The sequence below is a fragment of the Lucilia cuprina genome, chromosome 6 (genome assembly GCF_022045245.1).
Source record: "Lucilia cuprina isolate Lc7/37 chromosome 6, ASM2204524v1, whole genome shotgun sequence".
Classification (NCBI taxonomy): domain Eukaryota; kingdom Metazoa; phylum Arthropoda; class Insecta; order Diptera; family Calliphoridae; genus Lucilia; species Lucilia cuprina.
Window position 1 is genome coordinate 36588090 of NC_060954.1, and position 8373 is coordinate 36596462.

Here is an 8373-nt window from a genome sequence, read left to right on the forward strand (position 1 = left end):
CAGTTCTAGTTCAGTTCTAGTTCAGTTCTAGTTCAGTTCTAGTTCAGTTCTAGTTCAGTTCTAGTTCAGTTCTAGTTCAGTTCTAGTTCAGTTCTAGTTCAAATCTAGATCAGTTCTAGTTCAGTTCTAGTTGTGTTTTCTTATTTTAGTATTTCCCACACCGGATGGTATAGGCCCTAATGACATTCCCGAAAAGTTTTTCGTTTTGTCACTTAAGCTTTTCAGAACACCATTAAGTATTATGGATCGCATTGTTTCCTTTGTATTGTTAACTATGTACTTATGTATTTTGTAAATAATATTTCAAACATTTACAAAGAAAGAATTTTTAATCTTCTTATTTCCATCAATTGTATAAAAATATTCCATTTTATTCACATAACTAAATATTCCATTTAATTTTTTCTTCTTTTTCAGGTAAGAAATGTGAATATATATTTTTGACTTGTAAGTATGTTATCAAATAGACGTGGTTATAGATACTACAGTATTGTTCGATAACTATTTTAATAATAAAATTTAAATTTATTTGTTGCCAAGTTTTTAAAAAACATAAATCAATTCGAAATTAAGTGTTAATAACTGAACCGAATTTTAGTTTTTTGTGAGTTATATCTGAAAATAGTTTAGATTTCGTGCAATACTGTACATGTAAGTATATTTGGCCACTAACTGGACTCATATTCTCACTTAATTACACAAATCAATTTACAGTGAAGAACAAAATTGTTACACAATTACCAACAGAATAAACTACATATTAGTTTTATAAAATGTACTAGAGACTCTAAATCTAAAAGAGACAGCTAATTCATTCAAAATAAAAAATACATTATCCTTATAAAATGTAGGTAATTTAATAGACACTGTAATTAACTCAAAAGTGTACATATTTCAAGGTAAATTTTTATGTATAAACATTGTGAAGCCATTTAAGTACATGTTATCAGTGTGTTAAACGGCTTTTAATGGTAATTAGCATTTTTTACAGTGTACAAAATTCAATTGAATGGACAATAAAAATATTGATTTTGTTAACGTGGTTCGTATAAAAATATAATCAAGGCGACACTTGTAGCTATAACAAAACCAGTGGTAATAATACTGTAGATTATTAATAAAATAATGTTAATAATAATAATGTAATGCCCAAAGCTTCAAAAGAAATAATACTAGTATGTTTGTATGTTTGAACTTTATAGGTCAGTAGGACCAATTTACACAGCGTATTCCTGTTAGGGTTCTATAAATCGACTTCCGAATAATCGAACAATCGACTTTTTGTCGAAAAAAGTCGAAAAGTCGGAAAAAGTCGAAAAGTCGAAATAAGTCGTAAGGTCGAAAAAGTCGAAAAAAATCAAAAAGTCGAAAAGTCGGAAAAAGTCGAAAAAAGCCAAAAAGTCGACTTTTAATTAAATAAAATAAGTTGAAAAATCGACTCTTAATAAAATGCAAAAAGTCGAAAAGTCAACTTTTAACATTTTAACATAAATAAATAATGAAAAGTCAAAAAGTCGACTTTTCGTTTCAACTATAAAACCCTAATTTTTGTATGTCTGCAATAGTTTATAAGGCTACTTTTTATTTTGAAATTTCAAGTGGGCGAGGAGCCATGTCTATATTAAGACAATATTAAATTCGTATATTTGTGATAATATAATAGTTCGAGTCCTCAAATTTTGACAAAAAGTAGGCGAAACTAGCATTAGGGGGCATGGCATCTTCCATTCGTTTATCATGGAAACTATTACAGATAGAATCTTAAAATTTTGCATTAATCACTTTAACAACCATGGAAACATTTTCTGAAATAAATTGGCGGACTTACCGTGAAAAGAGCGACACCTCCCATATTATTAAAACCCAATAATACGTTTATCTAGGAAACTAATAGAACTATATAGATTCTCTTAACTTTGCAGGAAGAATTTTAATATTCATCTGAACATTTTGCGGAAATAAAAGCGGACTTTTACCTGGGGGACTTGGAGCTTTCATATCCTACTTTAATTAAATACAAAATTTCATTTATCTGGGAAACTAATGGAACTAGATACATCAAATATGTATAAGGGCGGACTTTTATCTGAGGAGCTAAAATAGAAAAATTCGTATATCCTGAAAAACTATTAGAGGTAGAAATTTTACACAAAAAACTTTGACGTTCATGTGAACATTATGTCTGTTCACATGAACTCATTTGGGTTGCAAGTTTTTACAATAAGTCGTTCCCGTACTAAAATTTCAATATATTTTGTTGTTTTTCTGATTACTTTTGACTCGTACTGGAACAGACATATTTAGTGAATAACTGGCGAACTTTCAACGGGTGGCCTGGCACCCGTATATCTTGGTAACTATTAGATTATTCAAATTGTTCATAGATAAAAATTTGCAAAAGATATAAATTGACGTACTTGTAATGATTTGCTCGAAATCTCTCATTTGTAACATATCTGGAAAACTATTAAAGTTAGAATCTTCAGATGATTCTATTGCTAAACTGCATTCAATAAATTGAAATTAACGTGTTAACATTTAATTCGTAGACAATTATTTTAATCATAAAAATAGTTTAAAAATAAAGAAATTTTCCTTCAAAAACAACAAAATGTAAAAAATTCTTATATCGTGGTCACACTGTGCAATATCAATAATATAAAGTCCTTTGCATATCTTAAGGAGGTTCAATTATAAATATTTTCACAACAGATGTTAAGATAATGCAGTGATATAGAGAAAAAGAGAATATGAAATTTTATTGGTAGTGCAGGTTGTAGATAACGCGGTGTTTTATTTTTATTTTTGCTGAAGCTCAACAAAATTTCCAATATTCGATTTTTTTATATGAACTGAGCATGCTACTTAGAGGTACCTCAGCAAAATCGTCCCGGTAAGAAATGTACGTGTTTGTGTGGTATTCAAGCAAATTTTGCTGAGCTCGGTGGGCTTATTGATATTTATAAATAAAATATACAAATACCCAAAAATAGCGCAAAAACTATAAAAATCCTCCCCACGAAAATCTGTCCCTTAATGAAACTTGAAATCCCCAATTTGTGAACACCATCAGCTTCGCCAGATGTGGGGATTGAATTTTGACAACTTATATGGTAGAAAAAATTCGCAGTTAATTAAAATTTATTTATTACTATTCTTCCTCCTATATCGTACATTCTACGAATATAAATGATTTTGTTTTGTTTAAAGAAAATACGAACTTAATATCACGGTATACCTAACAAGTTGTGTTCTATAAATCGACTTTCGAATAATCTTACAAACGACTTTTTGTCGAAAAAAGTCGAAAAGCCGAAGTCGACTATTTTGTTCCAAAAAAGTCGATAACTCGACTATCGTCTATAAAAAAAAGTCGAAAAGTCGGAAAGAGTCGAAAAAAGTCGAAAAGTCGAAAAAGGTCGAAAAGTCGGAACATTATAAATAGCAACATTATAAATTTACGCTTCTGGCAACTTTATAAATTTTTAACTCTGGTCGGAAAAAGTCGAAAAGTCGACTATTTATAAAATATTAAAAGTCGTAAAGTCGAAAAATCGACTTTTAACTAAATACAAAAAGTCGAAAAGTCGACTTTTCATAAAATGCAAAAAGTCGAAATGTCGACTTTTCATAAAATGCAAAATGTCGAAAAGTCGACTTTTCATAAAATGCAAAAAGTCGAAAAGTCGACTTTTCGTTTCAACTATATTAACTATATTAAAAACTATATTATTAATTTCAATTTAAAAAAGTACTATTTGTTGACTGTATTAGTTGCAAAAATTTGCTCCTTAAAGATTGTACCTCAGCGATTGACAAATCTATTGACTAGTCTCAGAGACAATCAAGCCTATTGACTAGTTTATTGTCTACTCTATACACTTGTATATAAACTATTCCATGACTACTCCTTGGACTAATTAATTAGTCCTATATAGTATCTATACTTGACAATCCTTTGGACTAGTCGACAGACTATTATTGCGTAGAATAACAAATGAACTGGTCGATCACTTGTTATTCTATGGTATACTTACTAGAACATATTTTCTACTATGTACTAGTAGGTAGACTAGAATAATATATAATTTTCAAACTAGTCTCTACTCTAATTAGGGTTCTATAGTTGAAACGAAAGGTCGACATTTCGACTTTTTTTCATTTAGTTAGAATCCGACTTTTTTCATTTTATTAAAAGTCGAATATTCGACTTTTTTATTTATTAAAAGTCGACTTTTCGACTAAATAATCGACTTTTTCTGACTTTTTTCTACTATTTTCTGAGATTTCGACTTTTTTGCGACTTTTTTTGGACCTTTTCCGACTCTTTGACTTTTTTTCGATCTTTCAAGACTTTTTTTTCATTTTTTTGAAACACAATAGTCGATTTTGACTTTTTATTTTTTTCGTCAAAAAGTCGATTGTTCGATTATTCGAAAGTCGATTTTTTAGAACCCTAGCTCTAATCTATTGACTTTTCAATTCATTGGAGTATATAGAGTAATCTATTGCATAATGTGTTGTCTACATATGAAGATTTGTAATAAAAACACAGGTATCTTGTGAGGTACTAAGGTCTTTGTCAAAAAGTACTGCAAAAGTACAATAACACTAAATTTCCTATCTCTGTTGATATCCGTCTCTGTTGTTATCAAAATTTTCCCAAAATCAAAAGTTTTCCTGTGTGAAGCGGCACTAATATTCATTAAAGATAAATTAAGCGATTAAAAAAAACATTAATATATAATAGTTGGCAACACTATATACGAGAGATACTCTAATAGGAAATGTCAATGAAATGAAATTAGAGAATTTTATAACAAATTGTGCAAAGGAAATAAACACTAATAAAACTAAATTTAATACAAAATTAACAATAATTTGCATTTGTTAAAAATAAAGGAATTATTTTTTATTTCAAGCTAAATTTAAAGATTCTTCGTTGCGTTTCTTAACTCTCTGTCTACACCTAAGAGTAGACTACTAGATAAAAAAAACCGTTGTATGGCTAAATATTGTTGCTCTTCCTGTTTGTTATGATTTTTATTTTTGTTTTGTTGTTATCGTTTTCAACACCAAACAAAAACCAGAAAGTAAAACACACACAAAAAAAACACTCATTGACGATGAACCAACAGACAAACATATACAGAGATTTTGAAAACAAAACTTGAAATACAGAAATAAAAATAATAAATAAGTAGAAAAGAAAGAAGATTGACAAACAACGAATAACAACGATTGAGTAAATGCGGCAAAAAGATACGTATGCGAATCTATAAAATTCAGTCGAGAAAATACTCTTTTGGAGTACGGGTTGTGGAAACATTGTGGTTTATCTTTCGTTTTGCTAAAATAAAAATTACAGTGATTTTTCTTCTTATACATTTTGGCCATTTTCTTTCATTTTTATTCACTGGTGCGCCAGAGCCAGCTGATTATTTGTGAAAAAATAAATAGAAAGAAAATTTTAAGAAATAATGGAAAAAATGAAAACGCATGAGAAGTATTTGCTCATGAAAATAGTTTAGAAAATACGTAAATAAATTGTGAATAATTTGTTAATTTTTTTATAAACGGGCGTTTTTTTTAACATTTACAAAGTGTAAATTAATAAATAAATATTAAAAAGTGGAAGGAAAAAAAAAAGAATTAATAATTGTGATGATTATGATGAAAAAATAGCAAGATGAGAGAGAAGTGTATTTACAAAAAGTAAAAAAAGATAAATAAATACATGTTCTCATGAATGTGTATGAGTGAGTGAATGCCTTTGCGGGAGAGTACGAGAAGAGTGTGTATTTAACGTTTTCGCATTCTAATAAGAAAAATCTATATGGAAAGAAAGAAGCAATAAGTCAAAAAAATTTCCAAAATAAATACAAAATTTAGCAACAAAATTATATCATTTTTAAAATTAATAAAAATAAAGAGATATTAAAGAAATATTATCGATAAATATAAGAAATGAAAACCATTTTTTTTATAAAAAATATAAGTGCAAGTGTATGTATAAGTTGTTAAAAGGCAACAATAAAAAATATAATAAAAAAAATATTGTACTCAATATTTATTGCTCAATAGTTAAAGTGTAAAGTGGCAAAAATTCATTTATTACAATTTAAATTATAACAAATATATAATTAAACAAAAATATTTAACAAAAGCCTATAATATAACGATAATACTAAAAATATTTTGAAGAAAAATCTATAAAATTAAAAATGAAAATCTAAAAAAAATCATTAGTGAAAGCTAACAAAAATTTACACAGAAAAAATAGAAGAAGCAGCAGCAAAATGTTGCAAACATTGTGTTGATTTGTGTTTTTTTCTTGTTTCATCTGTTGTGCTCTCTTTGAAATTTCTCAACCCAGCCCTCTCTTACGCTCTGTTATTATATTGTGTATCAGGCATGGAAAATTCAGTGCTTTAGTACGTTTTTGTCAGTACTTCTTGCTATCAAGGTACCGCCATAAAATTTTCAGCTATTTTTCCAGTCACTAGTTCCTATTTTATACTGTAGCTAAGGTTATAGGCCAGTCTATGTCTAGTATATAGACTAGACTATAGACTAGACTATAGACTAGACTATAGACTAGACTATAGACTAGACTATAGACTAGACTATAGACTAGACTATAGACTAGACTATAGACTAGACTATAGATTAGACTATAGACTAGACTATAGACTAGACTATAGACTAGACTATATACTAGACTATAGACTAGACTATATACTAGACTATAGACTAGACTATAGACTAGACTATAGACTATGGACTAGACTATAGACTAGACTATAGACTATGGACTAGACTATAGACTAGACTATAGGCTAGACTATAGGCTAGACTATAGACTAGACTATAGGCTAGACTATAGATTGGACTATAGGCTAGACTATAGACTAGAATATAGACTAAACTATAGACTAGACTATAGACTAGACTACAGACTACACTATAGACTAGACTAAAGACTTTTAGTCTAACATAGACTATAGATTAGACTATGGACTAGACGATAGACTAAACTATAGAATACACTGTGGACTAGACTAAACTATAGAATACACTGTGGACTAGACTATAGACTAGACTTAAGCCTTTTTGTTTAAAATATTCTACAAAAAATCATCATTCTATAATATAATCTGGTCGATATTCCAGAATATAGTATAGTCTATAGTCTAGTGGAATATTAGTTTAGTACTTTGATACCTAAAAAATTCCTTTTTTATTGAAAGTTAGTATTATTTATACTTATTTTTATAGCAATTTTCCATGCCTGATTATTATATTATGTGTTTTTCTTCTTTGCATGTTTACATTTTACGAAACATTTATCTCTCCCACTTTGTTTACGTTAACATTGTATAGTTCTCTCTTTTACACACATTTTTATGCGAGTATTTTTTAATACATTGTTGATTAACATCGTGTTTCCATAAAATACAAAAACAAAACGTGAAAAAACAAACGTATAAGAAAAACAAAACAAAAATCTCAATAAACCTAAACAGCTGTTGACATAATTTTACTACTCCACCAACCTTGGCGAAATAGCAGTACAATAAATAAAATAATTTTTCTATAATACTTTTTTAACTCTTATATTTTTTTTATTTTATCTTAAAATAAAAACGAAAAACCTCTACTAAGATAAATTATAATTATTATTGTCTACTGATATGTTATTTTTATATTTGACATAACTAAACCTAAACTAAAAGGTAAGTAAATTATTTGTTTTAAATTGTTTGTACCTACATAGTTGGTTTTTTTTTAAAGAATTTATTTAAATTTGAAACTAGTTTTTTGTGTTTTTAAAGTTATTTTTAAATACATTTCGTCTAGTTTTTATTTAGTTTTAATAAAATACTAGAATTTAATGAACTAACAAATTTGTATGTCGTCATAAATTTTGTTAAAGTTGCAAAATTCATTAAGTGTTGCCAGAAGTGTTTATTTTTTGTTTAATACCTATAATATTTTTGACATTATTTTTAATACTAGGTTGTTACTGAAACGATAAAAGTTACTTTTTAATTAATTTATTTAAAATATAACACATATGTATATTTAGAACTAAAAGCCACTTTTGTTTTCGATTTCAAATAATTTAGTTTTCTTTGGATTCCGTTAGAGGATTTCTTGTATGGAATACGTCTTTTTATTTTAAACATAGTGTTTCTCATAGAACTAATCACATATCTTGAAATATATTAAATCGTTCCCACGACAATTGGATCTTCGCTCCGGAACGACCCGAGTCATACTCGGCCAAAGATTGTCAACCCAGCGACAGCTGTATCAACCGAAAGTTTTTTCCCCAGGAAAGAACATCACGTTACAGCCAACAATGATTAA

At 28.1% G+C, this 8373-nt stretch overlaps 1 long non-coding RNA gene across 1 annotated transcript; it reads left to right on the plus strand.

Annotated features, from left to right (window-relative positions):
- The first annotated feature begins 4822 nt into the window (after positions 1–4822).
- On the plus strand, positions 4823–7471 carry LOC124420765. Its single transcript, XR_006941364.1, has 2 exons — positions 4823–6466; positions 7384–7471. It is a non-coding gene; the product is annotated as an uncharacterized LOC124420765 (long non-coding RNA).
- The last annotated feature ends 902 nt before the right edge of the window (positions 7472–8373 follow it).